Here is a 23,566-nt window from a genome sequence, read left to right as displayed (position 1 = left end):
CTCAGGGAGGCCAATGGCCCAAGGTGAACATGCAGTGAGTGAGGGCAATTAGGTCTAACCCAGGCTGGAAGGAGGTAAAGTAGTAATAGACCCATCAGTGGAAGGGCTGTGGTATAGACAGTAAAGTCAGGAAGGCCCTGGTGCCTCCTTCCCAGACTCCCACTACCCACCTCCAAGACTGGCCTCTGACTTGGGAAGGAGCTTTATCAACAGCAAACTGCCCTCACTCAGGCCTTTCTTGTGCAGAGCTGCCCAGCCTGAAGGAGACTGTCCCACTGAGGGCCACCAAAGAAAAGCATGGAAACCTCAGCTGAGAGGAAATGTAGCAAAATGGTCCTGTGTAGTGTAGGAAAGGGGGACCCAGACACCCTGAAACTCAGTCTAGCTCTGTCCTCGACCTCCAAGTCAGAGCAGCCAGCTTCAGAATGAGACCCCTGTACAGATGACACAAAATATCCTCACACACTTGCACAGGAGGCGGGACCAAGCTCCCACCAGGACACCCGCCCACTGCCATGACTGTCTGTCACTAACTTCCCAGGACAGTCTTGCTTCTGCCCCAAGCACACCAAGAGGAAGGATCTCTCCATCACCCAGGCCTCCTTTAATGCCAGAATCGACAGGGGCCCAGGGAGAGACAAATGTGTCATGGTAGAGGCCAATTACACACGTTAATAACAAGTCCGTGCCGGGGCCCAGAGTCACCCAGATGGCAGAGGGGGATTTATGGCTCAAACCTGATTTCCCAGAATCCAATGAAGGCAGGAACAGACAAAGACAGAATCTGACAGAACTCTCTTCCAGGTCTCACTGGGAGCCAGAGTATTTTTGGAGGGCTCTGGCTTCGCTTGCTTGCCGTACTTTATTGCTGGCAGAGAGACGGGAAATTTATTACTTTACAAATCATACCATTCGCAGCATAAATGAACTGTCTGGCTGCAGCACGCTCGAGCCCAGATGATTTGCGGAACGTCTAATGGTAAGCGGAGTTATGCTATCTGCTTACGGCCTCCGAGACAAAAGCCAACCATAACGCAGAGCATCTGCACAGTGTAACTCGAGGCCAACAAATTGGCTGCGACTCCTAAGTGTTGGCTCAGCAGCGTTACATAACTCAGCGTGCTCGGCTGGGGACTCCGAAGAACGTGGGGCAGCCCCTGGGCACGACCAGCTGACTCTGACCTGGCCCTGGGTGACAAGTAGGGGCACTATGGGGTCTCCAGGCCCCGAGGTCAGGGCTGGGTGGGGCGCCACAGCCTGGCCAGTCCTGAGGCCTGGTAGCAATCAAGAGGCAGAGTGGGCTCCTGGGCCTGCCTAGGAAATGGGGAGCTTGCTATGGCCCTTCACCTACACAGCCTCCCCCCTAGCCTGGGAGGATGATCGTGAAATCGGCGTAGCCCAAACATGTGTGCAGGAGCCAGACCGTGTCCATAGCCCACGGGATGGTCTAGCCTCTCTGGTTGGCTGAAGAGGCAAGCAGAGAGGGCTGATCACATGACCATCACCACTGACAGGCTGAGCCCAGTGCCTGGGACATGGGACAACCATGAGGGAGGCGACAGCACACCACTGATGGAGGAAACCTTCAAGTCACTTGCTCTCTCTGAGATTCAGGCTCAGTGGCAGTGCCAGGATTCAGATCCAGGCTTTGCTCTCACATGTCTACACTGAGCACAGTAGCTTCATGATCATCATTTTCACAAAGACTTCAAAACAACTCATGAGGTATGAATATTATCACCCCCATTTTATAGGTAAGCCAACTGGGGAACAGAAGAGTCACATCCTTTAACCAAGGTCATATACATAGTGAGTGCAAGAGCCAGGATTCAAGCTCAGGACTCTCTGGTTCTGAAGTTTCTGTTTTTTCCATGACACATGCCTCCCATGATCTAAGGTGTACATTTTATGGCTTCCCGCCACCTCACGTCATGCTGTTTGATACTCAATCAGCGACTATTTTCTACCTGTCCAGCAGGTAGATGGGTTGAAAAAAGGCCCCCAGAAAAGGAGGTCCACACCTGGCTTCTAGGAACTCAGGGCTGGATTTTTCTCAGGTGGGGGTCCCGAGAGGTATAGGGTGGGTGCCCTCCAGGAGATGTGGGAGTGTGTGGTGTTTTGGGTCAGGGGGTCTCTGAGTCACCCAAGGTTTGCTGTGGCCCAGGAGGAGCAGCAGAGACCCTGTTTCATACAAACATGGTGCCCATCTCCGGCTCAGGGACTTGGGTGACCTTTGCATGGTAGGAGAGGGACCCAGCCGGGACAGTTCATTTGCAGATGGGTCAAAGGGCGCTGCCTGACTTCTAAGACAATCCTCAGCTCAGCCCTAAAATGTAATACCAGGTAAAGGTCAACATGTACGGATTCTCAACCTGGCAAAAGTCTTTACCCAAAAAGCAAAAACAAAAATGCTGTCTCAACAGTTGATTTAGAAATAGGGAATGACATTTGAAAACACTTTGATCTTCAAAAATAACAAAGCTGTCTTGTTACCATAGAGAATTTTGACTGTGCCACTTGGCAGTCAAAATAGAAAGCTGTTTACTGAAGACTCAGCTAAAAATAGCCTCCCTGTTGTTCACAAGCCTTACAAGCCACATGCTTGGCCCGACCATGTCATCCTCTCATGCTCTCACACACCTCATGCATTCATTCATCTACCCACTCATTCAGTGAGGCTCTGGTCTCCGATCCCAGTCAAAGCCTAGCAGCAAAGGTCATTCGGATTTCCAGTTCCATGTCACCTGCCAAATACAGATTAAGCCCCATGATCTCTAGAGAAACTTAAATTTAGTTAATGGACTTTTTATAGCATGTAAACATCGCCCTCCGTCAGGAAGCCTGTTAGCTTCCTAAATAGTACACACGTGTCCACATGAAGCCCGGGCTACAGGAAGGTGACAGTGTCCAGAGTTAGCACCTGAACGCTTCTTGTTTCTGGGATTCCCACTGAGGGCATTGGTGTGTCTCTGTCAGAACCTTGTTGGCAGATAACTAATACCTCATGCTCAGGAGAGGCTGTGGCAATGTTCACCATGGGCTCTGATGTTCTTTGAAACTCCCCCGAAACCTAGGATATGTGGCCCTGACCTAGACAGGAAGCCAAGCAGGGAACATAGTCTGGTCATGGACCTAAGCCACCTGGAGCTATGATGGGCCCCAAGGAAGCACAAAACTGAAGGAGTTTCTTTATCCCTATGGGCATGCATTCCAGGAAGTGCTCAGGGCTCCCCGATCCCTGCAGAGCTCTTTTGAAATAATGGGGGAAGATGGCAAAAAATATTCCTGGACTCAAATCTAAGTGCCCTTCCAACCCAGGTGCCAACTCAGCAGGAGGAAGCACGCACATGTGCGTGCACTCACACACACACACAGCCCTTGTGCAGGCAGCTGGCACACCCTCTCCTAGGTGACAGACAGCCTCTCAGGAGCATTCCTATGGTAGCAGCAGCCTTCCAGAGAATAGCCAGGGAAGACAAAGATTCTGAGGACAACTCTGACTTTCTCTGATGAAACAAAACAAGGCCATTTGCTCTACATCTCCCTGGTAGAGACGCTTCTGCCAAGCTGCCATTTTCCAGAAGATTCCACCTCAACACACAGAGACTCGCTGTGCTGCTCAGGGCTGTGGCCTGCCTGCCCCACCCCTGGCTCAATGACAGTTATCTTTGGTCCTGTCTGCCCTTGCACCTGCCGGGGCAACACTCCACAGCGCAACCACAGACCTGTGAGTTGGGTCAATCTGATTCCTTGCCCTGGAACTCAGGAGTGAGCAAGCTCTGAGAGACCTACAGGCACAGCAGCAAATTCCACTGAAGCATCTTAACATTTTCCAGAAGAGAAACGTTTGAAGTTGAGGAAGGTGTCCCAGGTTGAAAAGCCAGAAGTCAGCAAGGAAGGGAGGACACAAAAGAGAGAGTGAGAGCGCTCCCCCATCAGGTAGAGAGAGGCCAACAGAGGGGAATAGTTGAACCACCATCTCCTACCCCTGGGGCCCAGAATCATGTGATCCAGAACTTGCCTCTGCCTGAGCTGGGAGTTGGGAGTTTACTTCTGGGTGACAAATACAATGAAACTCATGGAGATTCCATCAAAGGTCTCCCCACGAACGTCCTTGAACTCTTAACAGCCATCAGCATGAAATGAAGTGGGCTGAGCATAGTATAGGTCTCTCCAGGGGCCCAGCACTGTCACCCCCGGGGGTGTTGTGGAAATGCAGATGTGTGGACGCTCCCCAGGGTTACTGACTGGATATATCTGGGGTAGGGCTGTGCTGCCAAGAGTGACAAAGTCTTCAGGTGTCGAGATGCTGGGCCAGGTTTAGAAACCACCAGTTTGGCTCACACAACCCTTGCTTCAAGAAAACTGAAGCCCCCAGAATTCAGATGGCAGAGGACAGGGTTTGAGGAGCAGTGTTGCTTTTTAAGACATTCCACACCAGTCTGGCAAAACCTGTTCTCCTCTCTCAGGCTTACAAATACAACCCCACCTCCTCCAAGAAGCCCATCCTTCTCGCAGAAACACTTCCCTGAGCCCCACCTTTCCCACACTCTGACACCCAATGCTCCCTGCGGTTTTCCGCCAACAGCACACGGAAAGCGCTTGTCCTTGGGGAGCCCATGGCCTCCTGGGTAGGGCTGTATCCTCCAAGACACAGAGCCATCTCTGGACTTCCCCTGAGCTCCCACTAGAGGCTCAGGCCCAGACGTGACTGTGTGGGTGGGGCTGATGGCGGAAAAGACATCAACTCCTCTTGACCTTCTGGATCTGTGGTGACCCCTGGGCCAGGCATTCTGGTGGAGGGAGGGAGGCCCAGCACGTCTTCACAGGCAGCAACAAGACACATGGGAGCACAGAGCTGGGGCCCATGACTCAGCCCACAGCGCAGGATCATTCTGACCAAACCTTTATACCTCCTCTTAGTAATAGTACTCAAAAGGGTAGGTGTGGGAGAGGCAGGAGTTTCGGGGAGAGGAGAGGAAAGGAACTCTTCTGAAACACCTTCCAACTCAGGCAGGAGGCTGGCTCCCTCAAAGCTGGGCCCTGGTGCCAGCCCCTACCCTGGTCTGCCACGGTTCTGAGCAATCGGGTACAGCTGGAAGTGTGCAGGCGTGGAGAAGGCCCCACCATGCAAAATGTGCATTTGATCAAGGTTGAAAACATGGTGTAACATGAGTTCTCCTGATCTATGGGATTTCTGGAAAGAGCCCTGAACTCCTTACTCAAGTTCAACCTCAGGTCTCGGGAAAAACGAGTTTGTTAATCCCAGCAGTTCCCTAGTGGTTAGGAGTTTATACCACATGCTTTGAAACAATGTGGCCTGAGTCAGGGGAGAAGTCGAATGGCTTCCTAGGGGAGGGCCAAGGCCGATCTGTTAACCTTGACAGGTTCGGCAGCCTCCTGCCCTGGATGGCCCAGCTTTCCACCAGAACCCTCAAGAGGCTCAGGGAAGGGGTCAAGCTCCAGAGCTCACACACCTACACGCAGTACCCACTCTTGTCAGAGAACAGCCAGCAACCGTGTAGGCTAGAGAGTTGTCATCTGCCCTCACTTGCCTCCTGCAAGAGGCCTGAGCCTCCCATGGGCATTGGAGTCAACCAGGACCATCCCATCAAGCCAACCTAGAGAACTCATGCTGGCCAATGTGCATGAGAGGCACACTCATCCTTGTGGGTCAGTCTCAGCCAAGGCGAGGCTATGGGAAGGATCCTTTTAAGAGAAGGTAGCTTTGGAGACCTCCACACCACTTGATAATTCCATTCCTTCATGGAGTGAATATTTATTGGGCACCTGTTACCTGCTGGTCGCAAGGTTCTAAAACCCAGGGAACGCCTCCCAAGTATGGACCTGGGAGAATGTGTAAGAGCAACAATCAGCACCTATTAACAGTACTCATCTAGGTAGGACCCTCACAAGTATCAATGGTTTCAAACTCCTAACGACCCTTGGGATAGGCACAGATGAGGAAACCGAGGCACAGGATCCCTCCACGCTGCTCCCCACCAGCTGATAGGCAGTATTACGGGCATTCAAACTCAGGCAGCTCAGCTCCAGAGATTTGCCCTTGACCATCACCATCCTCATCATCATTACAACACAAGCATACATACTCCCACTTATCTGCCCCTTTCAAGCAAAACCAAGCACCCAGGAAGTGGTATCCTTAGGGTAAAACCAGGGTCTGTCCAAGTTCTGGCCCCAAGCTGCTGGCTACCCTGCTCTGCCCTGGTAAATCTTGGACAAGATGGGCAACCTCTCAGCTTCTTTTCCCCTCACTTTGACATGGAAATAATAATTACCCCTAGGGTTCTTGAGGTTATTCCATGAAATAATAAAGTGCCTCGCACTTTGTGGTGTCTGTAAATACAGGTCTGATAAAAAGTAGCTACTTTTTAAGAATTATGATTATTTTTTTTAATGTCTATTTATTGTTGAGGGAGGGTAGAGAAGCTGAGAAAATGAGACAGAAGGCTCTGGGGTGTCAGCAGAGCCCAACGTGGGGCTCACACTCATGAAACTGTGAGATCATGACTTGAGCCAAAGTCAGACACTTAACCAAGTGAGCCACTCAGGCACTCCGAAAATTATGATGATTAATGTTATGATATTAATATTTGGTATATATGAAATGCCAGCACAGATAAGCCCTGAGCAGGCCAAAGTTGGGGTAAATACTGATATCTATCACAGTGTCACATGCTGTTTTATTATTCTAACTGGGCTCCCACTTCACTTTCCACCTACAAGAAGTAGCTTTACTTTCCATCTTGATCAACTGTCCAGTGCTCCTCTTTCCTTCCCTCCTCCTCCTGCTCATGCCCACACTGCAACTCCAAGCTCAGGCACTAGGGCCACCAGGTGTGGGTACCAGACTCCCACCACTACACACAAGGAACAAGAAATGCAGAAATGCTCACGACTTTTCAGGGGTTTGAGCATCAACACCCCCTGAAGAACCTGATATTTTTTGGCAACATGTTCACGGATAGCTCCTTCCAATGAGTCCAGAAAGATGGAAACATGCAAGAGATACAGGGCACTGCTGCTCAGGGGGAGAGGCACCGATAGGCCACACCAGTGAAGACCACCAGGAAAGATGGTCCGTTTCCAGATTCCAAACCTGACCGATAGCAACTGGAGACCTCAACAGAGGCCTAGACTCCTGCTGTATCTTCTTTTCCAACTCCACATGTAGGCAATGGAGGCAGGGCACTTTCTTCTTCTTCTTCTTTTTTTTAATGTTTATTTATTTTTGAGAGAGAGAGAGAGAGACAAGAGTGTGAGAGGGGAAGGGGCAGAGAGAGAGAAGGAGACACAGAATCCAAAGCAGGCTCCAGGCTCTGAGCTGTCAGCACAGACCTCAATGCTGGGCTTGAAGTTGCAAACCATGAGATCATGACCTGAGCTGAAATCAGATGCTCAACCCGACTGAGCCACCAGGCACCCATATAGTGGGCACTTTAGATCCAGTCCCGTCTCAGTGGATACTCCCAGCACCCTAGCAACGCAGGGGTTAGTCCCTCCTGAGAGCCGAGGAGCATGCTGGGGGCCAGAGAGATGCAGGGATGTGTCCAGGGTGGCTTGGGTCTTAGGGTAGAGTTGGAGCAGAGCCGAGTGCTCTGCCCCCTGGACTCTTGTCCAGGGGAGGGGCATAGCCCACACCACATGTCTTAGGAAGCCTAAGCCACTCCTTGTGCTGGCTGCTAGGCCAAGAGGCCATAGCTGCACCTCACAACACCCTAGCCAAGTTTTCCATAAAATCATCCAAAGCCAACAGGAGCTCCGGGAACCATCAGTCTATCACAGGAGCTCCCTCCCTGGCTGTGGGAATCTTCAGCTCCCTTGGGCCTGAGGCTAAGTGCATGCTCCACACATGCAAGGAAAATGTACCAAAAGCTAATCCTTCTCCCCAGACAAGGCCCGTCCCTGGGGCAGCCCGCCTGGTGCTCATGGCCAGTTCAGACCTTAGCAGCCACCAGCACCGCTCAGCGAGGGACTAAACAGACACAGACAGCCTGAGTTCCCCCAAGCCATCCACCCGCCACTGCCCCGCCATGCCCCAGACACCAAAGCCCACAGCTGCACCCATGTGCAAATGCCTTAATCCCGGCTCAGCTGCGCGAACACACGCCCCTTTCACGTCCACAGCAGCAGGCGCAAAAGGCAAGCAAGGGGCAAGAGGCAGCTGGGCATGAGGGCAAGCTGAGGCACAAGGGCCCTCCGCCATCCCTGTTTGCACAGGGTGCTGGAAGGTGCATGAGAGGAGCCAGGGGCTGGCCTGGGCCTCTCTGCCTCTGAGAGAAGCCCGTTCAGCACCTGACCCGACAGCACAGAGCACAGAGATGAGAAATGGGCCCGGTTTCTGCCCCACCAAATCCTTCAGGATGACCAGTGAAGCTGCGAAAAATCAATTTTCTGCAGCTTCTTCGGAAGCCAGGATTTATTTTCTGAGTGCACAGAGCCATTGGCTCAGATGTTTCCCATCAGCTCCCTCTAGGCCTCCAGGCCACCAAGCAGAGCTGGCTGCCTTCTTTCTCCCTTGATGCTCAGACCCACAGCCAGAGCTACACCTGTGACAACAGGAGGCCTCACTCAGGGAAACCAAGCTGGGCATCAGGGGTCCACCCTCGACAGCACAGGTTCACCCTTCTGGAAAAGCAAACGGTGGGCAGAAAGCCCTTCACATACCCATGTGGGGAGGGGAGGAGAGGTCAGGAGAGTGCTGGACCTGAGATTCACAGGGCAAGAAGGCCAATCACTAAGGGAGGACAGCAGTGCTACCGCTTCTCAGGGTCAGCCCCTATTTCCTGAGGGCCCCTTGCTCAGGGCCTCGGGCCAGGACACATTCCCCACCCCAACCATCTGAGCTGCAGGCTCTGACCCAAGAAGCCCCTAACCATGGTGACCAGAGCAACCAGCATGGATTGGCAGAGGCATGACCCATGTCTGTCACACACACCCCCCTTATTCAGCAAGGGACAGTGCCAACCTGAGCAGGGCCCTGGGGGCACCGAGATCACAGCTGGTACTCCCCAGGAGAGCCCACTGGGCCAGACAACTATCCTGGGTGACCACAACTGGCCCTTTTCTCAAGGCTTCGAGCCTTGTTCTCTCTCCACAGTCACTCTAGACAGATGCCAGCATGAATGGTTCCCAAGGTGTGGTCCCTAGACCAGCCGCCATGTCAGCTCCAGGGAAATGGGTTGAAATGTATTGGCAGGCCCCACCCCGGACTTCCTCGGGAAGAAATCTGGGGTGGAGCTCAGCAGCCTGTGTCTTATCAAGCCCTCTAGCTTATTCTGGTGGAGCTAAGCCTACAGAACAACTCCAATGGATGGCCATGCTGTCAAGGGACTGGATTTGGGGACAGGGTGCCATCAGCTTCTCTGCTCTCCTTTGGCCCCATGAGCTGTACCCACCTCTCAGCTAGCAAGCCTCACGGAACCCTTGTGACCCCACCAGCTACTCCTCTGCCTGGGTCTGGGGTCCTCCTGAGCTCCCATACCCTCAGAAGGCTGAGAAGCTACCCCATTTCTTGCTGCAATATCCCAAACCCCAAGTACCCATTCTCACTGTGTTGATGAATATACAATTTTTATTCATATTCTAATTAAAAATATTATTATACAACATCTAGTGACCACATCCCTATCTCAGGGTCCTTGCACTTCCTTCCCCTGAAGCTAGAACTCTCTTCTCTCAATCAGCAGCCTGCACTCGGGTGTCTGAGCAATGTCACCTCTCCGGAGAGGTCTGTCCCCCCATCCTATCTAAGAGCCCCTCTCACTGACTCTGTCCCACTACCAAGCTCACTCACTCTCTATCCTCACCTAATGTGGAATCATACATTTATTCATTGTTTGTGGATGCTCTGCTACTTTGGTTTTGTGGGGGGTTTATTGTTGGGGGGGTTCTTGTCTATTACCCTCTCTTGATTATAAACTCGATGAGGACAGGAGTTTTATCATTTGGTTCACTGCTGTGCCTTCAGTGCCTAGAGCGTGCCAAGAACACAGTCACACAGCAGAAACTCACCAATAGACTGGTAACAAACACAGACGTATGTAGAAACAAATACTAGAGCTCTCCACTCCTATTTATCACTCCTAAATACATAAAAAGCCCAAGAAAATTTAGAAATTAAACACAAACAAAACTACCAACAAAACTGGGTGACATGCTATGCCAAAGTCAAACTGCCCAGAATGGGTTTAATAGGAGAAAGATCCATCTCAGGCCAGCTCTTTTTCTGCCTTTTGATGTAATTAATACCAACAAAGAGAGTGACTGTCTGCAAACAGATGTGGGCAAACCAAGTGGCACTGGTGACTTTAAGGCCTGTTTGCAAGGATCAGAAGCTGCATACAAAACTGCAGCCCAGCCATGAGTCTATAGCATCAATGTGAAGAGGGGTCACAGGGTAATTCGTCAGAGCCAGCCTGGTCCCTTGAAGCCACATGAGCCTTGGGGCATTACTAATACTTGCCCTAAATAAACCCTTAACCCTCTCACCCTCATTCTTTTTAGTGTTTGTTTATTTTTGAGAGAAACAGAGAGTACACATGCACACCAGCGGGGGAGGGGCAGAGAGAGAGGGAGACACGGATCCAAAGCAGGCTCCAGGCTCTGCCCTGACAGCAGAGAGCCCAACGCAGGGCTTGAACTCAAAAACCCTGAGATCATGACCTGAGCCAAAGTTGGACGCTCAATCCACTGAGCCACCCAGGCGCCCCGCCCACCCCCTGCCCCACCTCATCCTCATTCTAGCGGGATTTCTTCCTCATATATTTCCCGGCACAGTTCCTGTCGACAAACTCTAGCAAGTTGCCCTGTGTCAAGCCAGGATCTGTTTGCCATGTGAATGTGACACAGGCCAACAGGTACCGTGACCTCTGGCATGTGCTTTGTTCTGTCCTTGCTTCGATCTGAACGAACGCAACTAGACTAAGCCTTCTTTGTATGGTGGACCATCACTGTATTTGGTCCACCCCTGGGGCAAACATCAGCAATCAATCAAATATGCCATCACTATCCAGAGGACACGTGGAGCGTTTTTTAAATTATATTGCAATACCAGGTTAGAAGGTGGATACCAAGGTGATATAGGTAAAATCACACAAATTGTAAAGGTTTTCATTGAAATAGAAATGCACATGTTTGAGAATGAAGACACAGAGCCCCATGCCCTTGATTTCTTGGCCTCTTCAAGGGCCCAGGCACTTGTCACCAAGATAGTCCAGGGAGCACAGCAGAGCTGACATGCTGAATTCTAGCACATGGACCCGGCACGATCTCACCAGCCAAAAACACAACTGTCAGGCTACTGGGGAACTATTAAGATTTTTTTTTTAACGTTTCTTATTTATATTTGAAAGAGAAAGAGAGACAGAGCATGAGCGGGGGAGGGGCAGAGAGACGGAGACAGAATCCAAAGGCGTTTCCAGGCTCTGAGCTGTCAGCACAGAGCCCAACGTGGGGCCTGAACTCACAAGCAGTGAGATCATGACCCGAGCCAAAATCAGATGCTTCACTGACTGAGCCTTCTAGGTGCCCCTGAACTATTAGGGCTCTAATCTCACCAGCGCCCATGTGGAACTTCGAATTACCTCACTGGATTCACACGTTTTGAAACAGCTCCATAATGTTGGCATCTGCAAGGGTTTTCCAGGGATGAAGATATAATGGGTGCCAAAGGTTTACTCAAACATTTACAAGAGAACAACTTACACTGGAGAACATTATACCCACTCTCTCCAGGCTGGGCTCTGTGTTCCCTACCAACATGGACAGGAGCACTGTGACCCTGTTTTGTGGGGGATCTCTAAGTCCCAGGGTGCCCAGCTGGGTGGCTGCCTGCAGGGGGCCCCTGCCCAAATGCCCATCCTGAACTGCCACCTATTGTTGGGGGAGTGTCCAGACTAGCTGCTGTTGAGGTCAGACAGCCGGGTCATCTGCAGTGGGTCAGCTTGTCCAATCCGCCTGCACACAGGTCCCCAGCATAACCAGCGGACTCGGTGGATTCTCCCAAGTCTGAGCCTTCCCGGGGCATCAGACTCCAGCAAAAACAAGGCTGCTTTGCATTCAGACCTTCCATCGCCCTCAGTCTCTCCAGATGCTCAGGACCGTCTTCAGTACAGACACTGTCCAGGGAGGAAAACTCTTCATCCTATCCATCGTGCCAAAGACGGCAGTTCTCACAGAATCTTTCCAAGACTCTGGCTAGAAGACTACATGTCAAGCTACTGTCTGTGTGACCCGAGAGCCAGTCCCTTAACCCTCCTCAAAGTCTCCCTTTCTCACACACACCACACATACACACGCATGCATGGCCTCCTTCCCGGAAGGTCTCCAAGAGAAGGACGGAGTGTCCTGTTTGTGGAGAAAGCCCTGCTGTGTGTCAGTCACTTCTGCTCTCAGCTCAGGTGCGAGGATGAAGCCAGGAACCGAGGGAGACACAGGCCCAGCAGCCCCACCAGGCTCGGGTCAGCCCAGGGTGTGGTGTGTCCTTGGGGAAGAACAGGCCTGGGAATCGGTCACCAGCCTGAGGCAGCACCACCCCCTCGGGGAGGCAGCACCCACCTACCACTCTTCTGACTTCAGGGAAGCTTCTGTCCCCTTCCTTGTCACCAGGGCCCCAGCAGGCCCACCAGCAGACCCTGATTTTCAGCTCTAATACTCCCAGAAAGGAAGCTGGGGTCCCTAGAGAAAAAGGGGCTTGTCCACATCCCCTACCAACCTAGCCCCACTCTTGATGGGCCTTCCCAGAAACACATTCCCGTTAATGGCTACAATCTTTTCCCATCTCTTTACTAAAAAGTCTTTCTCTGAGAAAACCAATCGACAATTGCAACCATTACAAGAAGGGGGATTCAGAAGTGACAAGCGTAAGCAGCCTGGTTGGGCCACCCACCTCACGGCAAATCTTCCCTGCCAGCTCCCTAGGCAGAAGGCCACAGGGAAGGTGACTCAGGGACCAGCCCCTTGGGTGAGGACAGTGGACCTTCAGCTGTGACCAGCCTCCAGCGACCTCAGCATGGTTCCTGCCTCATCCGAGCCAAAGCCACAGTGAGAGGCAAAGGGACACAGAGGGTGGGTGGGGCTTTGATATCATCCACCTTGACCCACAGGCACCTCAAAGAGGTTGTGAAGGAAGGAACCTTGGAAAGGAGTAAGGTGGGGAACATTTGCGAGGCAGAGTGTTGACTTGGACCTTTGGGGGCAGATGGTCAACCAGCCTATGATCAGCCACCTCCTGTCTGTCAGCACCCTCTATCAGGCACCCTGCTGGGCCTACTGCGTACCATCAGGGCTCACAACAATGTTAGAAAGCAAGGATCACTCCCAACGAGCAGATGCGCTGAGGCTCGGAGGTGGGTCTCAGATGGCGTAATAATTTAGTGGCTTACGAAGTCACTTGCGGGAGGTGGCAGTCAGCATGTGGCAGACGACTTTCAAGCCACTCCATGTTCCTGAGCCCAGACCCTTCCCACAGTGGGCAAAGCAGCTCCTCCTCGGACCTCGACCAGCTGAGGGAGAGGCACAAAGGCCGGCCTCCACTCTGGGGCCACTGCCCTGACCCAGCCCTCTCCCATGCCTGTGTCAGGAATAGTGTGGCCTCACCCTGGCCTGCCCCACCCTGGTGGAGGTTCATGCACACTTTCCATCTGTTCCCTCCCCACCTTCTTGAAGCACATCGCTGGCATCATCACCTACCTGCTCCAGAACCTTCCATGGCTCCCTATTTTCACAGACTAGACCCCAGGCAGGCATTCTGTGATTAGACTACAACCTCCCTAGACATCTTTTGGGAACTCTCTCCTACCCACACATTACATCCCACTCAGATGAGACTAGCCACCAGACTCCCTGCTTGGTCGGTCTCCAGGTCCCCACAGCTTCAAGTGTGTGCTGCCCTAAGCAGCTGAGCGTGCCGCAGCTTTGGGGGAGCTCTCCGGCCTTGGGAGGGCTGTGCAAGGTCAAGCAGCCTCAGGGCCGGAGGTGGGCACAGAAAGGGATGGGGGTGGGGGGGCGTGCATGGCAGGTCACTGACTTGGGCCCAGGGCACTCCCCAAAGGACCCCAGAGATTGCCTGTGCCCTGGTAAGGTGTCCCCACCAGGTTAGCCTCCCTTGGCAGCTCTCCTAGAGGCCCAGCACTGCTGAGTCATCCCTCTCCCAGGACCAGGATGCCCTCCTGGTCCTGTGCAAAGCACCACAGCTGCCACACAGCTCTTGCGCAACTTGGCACTGGCCTGCTGTGTACCTGGGAACTTCTCCAGGGCCATACCTGGGGCAGGCATCCGCACATGCGTACCCTGCGCTTGAAGAATGGCGCTTGCTGCCCCAAGCTCTGCAGAGACCTCTGTTGACCTCCCAGAGTTCCGGGGAATAAGCACCCTGGCCCAGCAGAGGCCTCTTCTGGCAGCAGGCTCTTCTCTGGCCCATCCCACAGTAGTCCCGGAAGCCAGTGAGGATGCAGAAGGGTGCCCACCAGGTGCCAGGCAGACACGCCACAGCCTGAGCACTCGCTCTACGTCTGGCTCAGAGTGACTCTGGGAAAGCTCTTGGTCCTCTCAGACCACTGTTACCTTCCCATGAAATGTAAATGGGGACTAGACTGAGATTTCCCAGCTTTGCTCCCTGGAGGCCCTGTGGACGCACTGTGGCCTGGAGGTCGAGCACAGCTGAGCCTCCTGTCCCCGCTGCGGAACCCTGGGAAGGTGTTTCCCCTGCACCAGACAGAATTCCAGCCTCACCCTTTCTTCCCACTAAGATATGGGCTTATAAGGAACTACAGAATGGGAGCCCCAGGCCAGAAGTCCATGGTCCCTCCGACCTGAGCAGCTGAGGGCAGGGTGAGCAAGGGAGGCGGGCAAGAATCAAAGTCAGCCAGTCAGTAAGTATCTCTGGCCCATGAATGAGGGAACCACATGGTAACAGGCCTCTACTCCAGCCATGTCCAGGCCTCCAGCAGAAGGGGCCTTGGAATCAAGTTTGCAAGTCCCCCAAGGCTAAGGGATCTGGGGCCCAGATAGGCAGAGGCTGAGTCAGAAGGTTGCTAGGCATCAGATTTGGCCATCTGACCCAAGAGCAAAAGGAGGGGGAGAGACACACCCCACTCACTGGGAGGCTTTTCCGCCACACCCCCCCCCCCCGCCATGGGCCCTTCCCAGAGATCATGCAAGGGCCAGTCAAGAAAGCAAAGCCCACAGCCAAGACCCAGTAAGCCATCATGGTGACCCAGTTACAGAGCTGCAGGGCAAGCAGGGGACAGTGAGGTGATGCAAGGACCAGCACGCTAGCACAAGAAAGCCAGCGCCAACCCCATGGCTAGAGGCAAAGTAGGACAAGGTGCTTCTGGAACCCCAAAGCCAGGGCTGTTGGGGAGGAGTAAAATCACATAAGGGCCTCCTCAGGCTGAGGGACCCAGACTGTGAGGAGACAAGAGGCAGTGACGTCAGAGCCACAGAGGAGACACTGCTGCTGAATTCCCAAGCCAGAGAGGGTGGGGGAAAGAGGCGCCGCTTCCTCTCCCCACCTCCTGCCCCTCCAACCTCCCGTTGGTGCATCCCATGGGCCAAAACCAGAACCGACTGCCAAGGAAACCTGGGAATTGTCATTTGCAGGGCCAGCCTATGTGCTGCAGAGCCAGACGTGGGACAGATCTGACAATTAAAAGGCGAATAACTGCCACTTGGGCACCCTCAGACACCTCCGAGGGGCCCCTTGACTTCCAGATCCGGCCCAGGCTTCAAAGATCAGCTAGAACCAACTTCTGCCAGGAAGCCCTGCACGCTGGTTCTGGGCCAGCCCTGTTCTGTCTGCCATACTCCCCTGGGCTCGGTCTCCTGGACCCCACAGGGTCAGGATGGGAGGCCTTCGTGGAATCCTCCCCAGCCCCAATGAGGTCCCAGCAGCTCAGTAGCCCTCTGTCACAGCTGAGCACAAACTCTGATGTGCCCTCCGTCCCTGAACGCCCCAACTGGGTTTAGTTCCAAGACAATCTTTTTTTTTTCCAAATGAAAATTCCCAGGTCATGTCTTGGGGGAATGGATGTTGTTGTTGCTGCTGCTGCTGTTAAATCACTGGACGGGACTGTGCCGAAGAAGGCCCAGCACTCCCGTGTGAAAGTGCTCGCAGCCCAGCCTGACCTAGGAGGGGAAAAGGGAGATGGGGCACTGAGGTCTCACTGCCTCCCAAAACCTCCCACGGAGACGTGCATTTTTAGAGCCAGAGACTCATGAGGTTTCCGACAGAAGGAAAGACATCAGCTACACCAAATGGATCTGGCCCTTCCCTTCCAGGAACCCCAGCTGCCCTGCCTGCCCCAGGCTCCAGCCCCTCCAAGCTCTAGGGGTCTGCACTGGCTTCCCAGTCAGCCATCTTCTCCAGCCTCTTTTCTCACCGTGAGACAACCCCAAGAGTTGCATTTTGATGAAAAGCCCAGACAGAGTCATCTCCCCTCTTACTGTCTCCCAGATGAACCCCAAACACAAGCGCCACAGGCATGCGGCCAGTCCAGGTGCTCAGGGCAGCTCATAGGGCCCAGAAGTTAGTGTTCTCCGCCATCATGCTGGTGACTTGAACTTGGCCAGGATGGAAACATTCATACCATGGACATCAGCAAACACCTCACACCAGGGCCCTCTGCTTGCTCTTTTTCTTTTCCTACCCATCCCCTGCCTCACCACCCACCCCCACCCAACCCCCCAAGACCTGGCTGTTAAACTCCCCCAGCACACCACTGAGGACTTTGACACTCTGGGCAAACAAAGCCACCACCACTATCTGCACCAACCTAATACTCTGCCACCTCCTCCCTCCCGCCCTTCCCCTCCAGCTGGTTGCCAAACCCACCAGGTCCTCTTCAGCCTTCCTGCCCTGCCAAAGCTCACACTTTCCCCCAGCTGCTAAGGGAGAGAGAAGGGAAATACTTCTGTCTTGAGTTCCGATCCAGTTGAATGACCCGGCCAGCTCATCACCCCTCTCTGTCCTGTCACCAACAAAAGGCAAAAAGTAGCACTGGGCCATCATGAGCATGAAGTAAGAGCGTGGATACTGCAAGCTCAGCACAGCGCATGCCCTGTGGATGGTGGATGTGCTCAGAAACAATACCGCCCCCTTCTCTGCTGATAGAAACTCACCGATGCCTTAAAACTGGGTGTTATATGGAAACCAACTAGGGAATAAACTAAAGTTTAAAAAAAAAAAAAAAAGGTTCAATCTAAATCCTACCTTCTTGGTGAAGCCAGACCTGTGAACCCAGACCTCCTGTTGACTTTTAGCCACCCACTCCTGGTGACCATAGCTCTCAGACATATGACAAGAGAACAGAGACCCCTGGGGTAGCAGAGCAGGCAGCTGGAGCAGCCGGTGGTGGGAGCAGGGAGTGGGTGATGATTTACACACATGGGGGAATGGGAAGCAGGATTACATGAGGACTCCAGCTAGGTCCTGTCTCACCTCCAGACCAGGGAAAGATATGCTCCCTCCCTTTCTTTATATATAGTTTATGTATATATTTTACATAAAGATTTATATATTTTGCGGGGGGCTCACAAGGAGGGGAGGGGCAAAGAGAGGGAGGGAGACACAGAATCTGAAGCAGGCTCTAGGCTCTAACACGGGGCTCAAACTCACGAACTGTAAGATCATGACCTGAGCCAAGGTTGGACACTTAACTGACTGAGCCACCCAGGCGCCCCTGCTCTCTCTTTTCCTAAGAGCCTCTTCATCAAGATAATGAAGCTACCTCCTTCTTGCCTCACAGGCACCTGACCAACAGTAACAGGAAGTAAAGCAACTTTGGGCACACGGTCTCATGTGAATTCACTGTAAATCAACCAGAAGGAGCTCACCTCCAACTTCCAACCCATTTACAAAGCTGAGAAAAAGGTCTAGAAGATGCATGCCCATCAGCCCAGCCCTGATGCTACCAGCTGGCCAGCTCACAGGAGCTCTGCCCTCTGTGGCAAAAGCAATGTCATACTCACCCCTTGGCTCCTGCCGGGTCTGGCCACGGCACTGACCAAACTGAGAGGCACTAATGTCACTGAGCCTTCTCAAGAGGTCAAGACCCATGGCTGGATGGTACCCACAAGGCTTTCTACTCAGGGTGGGTCAAAGCAGCCCCTCCACTTTCCTGTGAAGGCCTCAGCAGATCCCCAGAGGCTGATTACTACAGGCTAGTATTCATTACTCACTAGTTGTGGCCTTGACTTAAGTTACTGAAGCCCCTGAGCCTCGGTGTCCTCCTCTAGAGAGTGGTTGTGAGCAAACACGTGCTTGCAAGCTGTGTCAGGCACACAGTCAGCATTTAATATGTGTTAGCTATTATTAGTTATCACTCCTGTCTTACAAAGTAAGAAAGTGAACTTTAAAAGGGAATGTAGGTTGATGCAATTTGGAGTTTTTGTTATGAGTCCCTACAGGATCAAATTTCTAAAGGAAATCCTATAACTGAGCATAAACCTGAAACCTCCAGAGGAGAAGAGAGCACGTCTTCTCCTTTGCTCCAGGCAAGGACAGCAGACTGGGGGGATCACTAACAGGGACTGTTTAGAGCCCAGTGCTACCCTTGTGGCTGTAAAGGTTCAGCAAAGCCCTGCCCAGAGTCCACGTGTCAAGTGTAAATTGCAGAATCTCTGATTTACAAGGAACTTTAATGACCATCCAGTTCTGCTCCACAGCTGTGCCCAGATTCCCTCATAACCTAAGCCAGGACAGTGCTCGAATACCTCCAGTGATGGAGAACTCAGTACCTGTAGAGGCTACATAGTCCACCGCAGATGCACCTGAGGGGCGGAGGAGGGGAAATAAACAAGGGGCCAGTGGAGCCTGGGTGATGAAGGCCAATTCTGCCAACTTCTCAGATGATCCTGAGGAAGGTCCAGCCTCTACCCTCCCAGCCAGTGCCCCTGCCTGCGAAGTCCCGTCCTCCAGGGAACAGAGAGCACCTCTGGGAAGCCGGGCTGGGGTAGGAAGACAGGAAAACAAGCCAAACCACACACCACCTGGTTCCATGCCACTAGGCAACGGTAAAGAAAATAGGATGGCCCCAGGCCGGGCCCAGCAGCGGCAGCGGCGGCCAGAAAAATCAAAATGCCCGCATAATGAGCCGAATTCTTGCTGAGACACCAGCTAATGAAAGGAGCACAGGAAGCCCCATATCAAGGGCCCAAACTGTTTATACAAGTGTTAAAAATACATCTCAAAAGAAAGCAGGGAAGCCCGAGGAAAACCCTCTGCTGCCTTTGGAAAATGATTTCTGAAAAGCACGTTAATTTGTTTTCCGAAAGGTGTTTGAAGTCTCTCAGTGCACCCCTTGGGCAACCTTAATTCCTCCTCATAATCCCTATTAAACCTGATGCTCACTAGCACAGCTTGCTTAGGGCATTATGACTTTTATCCTTAATTATACAGATACATATTTGGGTCCATGTGCGTTCCTATGTTTCTATGTAAATTAAAAAGGCACTGTCCGCCACACTTCTCCAAAATGCCCCAAATAGCCTGGGCTTCATTAGAGCACTAAGAGGATTTAAGATGGAGTTTAAAGGGTCAGAAGAGTATAATTTTTTTTAATTAATTTTCAAAGCCTTGTAACCTTACAGAGATTCAGAGATGAATGGGTTCGTGGGGAAGGGTGAGAAGCCAAGCTTGAAGAGCTGAGCCTGGAGGGAGCAGGCATGGGGGGGGGCGGGGCATGACCCCCAGGCAACCAGCTGGGCAGCCGCAGGGGGGTTCCACAGGGGACATGGGAATGCGGGGTGATAATTACCACCACCGTCACCAGCACCAAGCTCCTCTTCTTGAACACCTACTATGTGCCAGCTGGTGGATTAAACTTTCAGCTCACTAAGTTCAACAGCCCCCTAAGGAGGGTACCGTTACTCTCTCCAGTTTTCAGATGAAGAAACTGAGGCATGGGAAGGTCAAGTGACTTCCCTAAGGTACGGTAGGGAAAAAATAACATATTAATAATTATGATGATGTATTTATTGAGTGCTAATAATGTGCCAGGCACCGTTTCAGTGTGTTAGCACATTTGATCTGCATCAAACACTGGTGAGATAAGTCCTATTAACCTGAATTTACAGATGAGGAAACTGAGGTCAGAGAGCCTTCTAAAAAACTGTCAAGGGGCGCGTGGGTGGCTCTGTCGCATCAGGCTCTGTGCTGACAGCTCTGAGCCTGGAGCCTGTCTTTGGATTCTGTGTCTCCCTCTCTCTGACCCTCCCCTGCTCACGATGTCTCTCTCTCTCTCTCATTTTCAAAAATAAATAAAACATTTAAAACAATTAAAAAAAAAAAGCTGTCAAAGGTCATATGACTCGTAAGGACCACTGATTTGAACCCAGGTGAGTGAGACTCCAGAACCCAAGCTCCTCTCCCTCAACAAAGGCCTGCTCCCTATCTGCAGAGGACTTCACAACAAGGGCACACAAGATATGACAAGGTGGCATCCCTTCCGGTAGGCCTGGAGGCCTAGTGATCAGGGGTCTGTCTGGGTCCTGGATCTGGAGGACCCCAGGAGCCCAATCAGGGAAAGAGCACAGTGGGCTAAGGTGATCCTGGAAGGCTCCCTGGAGAAAGCAGATAAGAGTCAGGTGGGAGGAGAAGGGGCTGAAACATGGAAGGCCATAGAAGCGGGTAAGGCAGGATGCTCCAGGGGGAAAGGACAAGTATGCTCAGAGGCACTGGGCTGGAGACCTCAGTAGGCAGACGGGGAATCAGAAGGTTGCGGAGAGAGGTCTGCTCTGGGCAGAGACCTCGGGGGGTCACAGAACCATAGGGATTCTTCCACCAACTCCACAGTCTCTGCCTTCCCTACAGTGACTGGGCCTGAAGAAAGTACCCTTGCTCTGATTCATGGCCCATCCTGCCTTTGCACACCAAGTCCCACCTCCCAAACCCTGGCAGGAATGTAGCTCCTATCAGTGTCCCCTCTCCCCTGGGCACCACTGACTTCTCCCATATGCATCACTACATAGCATACAAATTCGCTCTTATGTCTCCTGTGTCTGGAAAATGCTGCCTTGACCCTGCATCCCCCTCAAGCTGCTACCCCATTTCCCTGCTTCCTATTTCTTTTTTTTTTAATGTTTTATTTATTTTTGATACAGAGAGAAACAGAGCATGAGAGGGGGAGGGGCAGAGAGAGAAGGAGGCACATAACCGGAAGCAGGCTCCAGGCTCTGAGCTGTCAGCACAGAGCCTGACACGGGGCTCGAACCCACGAACGTGAGATCTGACCTGAGCCGAAGTCGGACACTTAACCAACTGAGCCACCCAGGTGCCCCCCCTGCTTCCTATTTCTGCAAAACGCCTCAAGAGCTGTATGGGCTATCCAAGGGGACAGATGTGACACATCTTCATCCACGGCGCCCAGTCTTCTCTGCTCTGCCTGGACAGGCTTCATCATTGCGTCCCCACCTGACGTCAGCCATTCCCCGAAGCCCTTCCTTCCTCCTGACTTCCAGAATGCCACATGCCCCGGGCTATACCTTCCCAGCACCCCTGCTGGCTGGTTCCCCAACACCTAAGGGCTGTACCGTCTGAGCATTCACCCTCTGCACCCCTTCTCTCCTCTCCTCCCACCTCCTCCCAGCCTCTGACTATAAATGCTACTACCAAGCCAGGGACACTGAGGGTCTATTTCCAGCCCTACCCTCCTCGTGCTCCACGCTCATGACAGCCACCGTCAGTGGAACTTCTATGTGGGATAGGACTCTTGAACTTACCAAGGCCCAAGCCACACCCCCATTGCCTCTCCCCATCTTAGAAATGGCTGTGAGGCTGAGACAGAAAGGGAAGTTGAGAGTAATCCTTGGCTTGGACAACTGTGCACATGGAGTGCCAACCTAGCAGAAAATCCTAGTAACTCTACCTCTAAAACACACCCAGATCCCCCACTTCTCCACCCACACTGCACCCTGCCAGCCTACACCACCACCATTTTGTACCCACAGTCCTGTACTAGCCCAAGTGACTTCCTGTCTTCACTTTTGCTCCCAACAATTCACTGTCCGCTGCATGGTCAAAGGGATCTTTTGAGAACACAAATCCAATCATGTCATCACTATCGCCACTGTAGCTTCCCATTATACCTGGAGTCGTAGCCAAAGTCCTAGACATTGCCCTGTGTAGCCTCATATGGTCTGCACTCTCCCTTGCCCAGATCCTCATTTACCGCTCTCTTCTCGATTCCTAAATCCAACTACACTGTCCCGTTCTGCATCTTCAATACACCAGGACTGTTCCAAACCCAGACCCTTGCACTCGTGGGTTCATCTGCCTCTAATGTTTTTCCCTGGTTTTCTCACAGCTGACTCCTTGTTATGCCGATGTCCGCTGAACTGTCACCTCCTCGGGGACGCTTTCCCTGACCACCCAGTTTAAAAGAGATCTCTGTCACTTCACCCCATTTTAACGCACTGCGGAGTTTTTGTCACAACTGACAACATCCATATTTATTTATATATGCATGTACTGTCTGTGTCCCTCGCCAGAATATGGGCCCCAGGAGCCAGGGACCTCAGTGGTCATGCTAAGTGCAGTACCTCCAGCATCAGCACGGGGCCTGGTGCAGACCAGAGGCTCAGTCACTGTGATGTGAGGGACCTCTTCTTTCCATCTCCTCATCTCTCCACCCACCACCCACTCAACCTCCCCCAAGACCCTGGCCTTTCCCATGAGGCCCAGTGTCCACATGGTGGCGATCAACATCCTTATTATGTCAGAGCTTACGATTGGCAGAGAAGGGAGCAGGAATCACGGCCTGGGCCAGCACTCCACCTCTCCACTGCCCAAGCTGCCCTGGGCCTCGTCTGCCCTTTTTGATCTTCTTACTAAAAGATCAGCCGTGCATGGGGGGTAGGGGTGAATAGCACAGAGGCTTTCTAGGGCACTGAAAGTACTCTATACGATGTGATAATGGTGGATACATGACATCATACACTTGTCCAAACCTATAGAATGCACAAGACCAAGAGGGGACCCTAATGCAAAGTGTGGACTTGAGGTGACCACCACGGGTCAGTGAATATTCATCAGCTGTAACAAAGGTCCCACGCTGGTCAGGGATATGGATAACAGGGGAGATTACACCTGTTGGGGGGGATATGGGGAGGATAGGGGAATTCTCTGGATCTTCCCCTCAAATCGGATGTGAATGTAAAACTGCTCAGAAGACTAATGTCTGTCACGACAAAACAAAACAATCCAAAAGCACCAAGCCTGGCCCCCAGGGCTCCCTTCTGATACGCGTCTAGTAAATCATGCCTATGCCTCCTTATGCCTTCAGTCTACCAGGGTGCCAGATGCAACCTGGACACTGTAAACTCACTGCACCATGGTGAGAAAACGAAGCCACATGTAATGCCTGCCCTGTACGGGCTCTAATTACAGCCACACCGACAAACCTCTGGTCCGCTCAGCCCCTCAGTCCAGACAAAGAGTTAGGGGCTGAGCCCCACAGCCTAGTTAGCTGACAGGGTGTACCTCAGAAGAGTCCCTAAGGTGAGCACTGGCCCTTGGAGGTACATCAGGACATCCTGGCCTGAATGC

Source organism: Suricata suricatta, chromosome 6, assembly GCF_006229205.1.
Source record: "Suricata suricatta isolate VVHF042 chromosome 6, meerkat_22Aug2017_6uvM2_HiC, whole genome shotgun sequence".
NCBI lineage: Eukaryota > Metazoa > Chordata > Mammalia > Carnivora > Herpestidae > Suricata > Suricata suricatta.
This window is presented reverse-complemented; position numbering follows the sequence as displayed.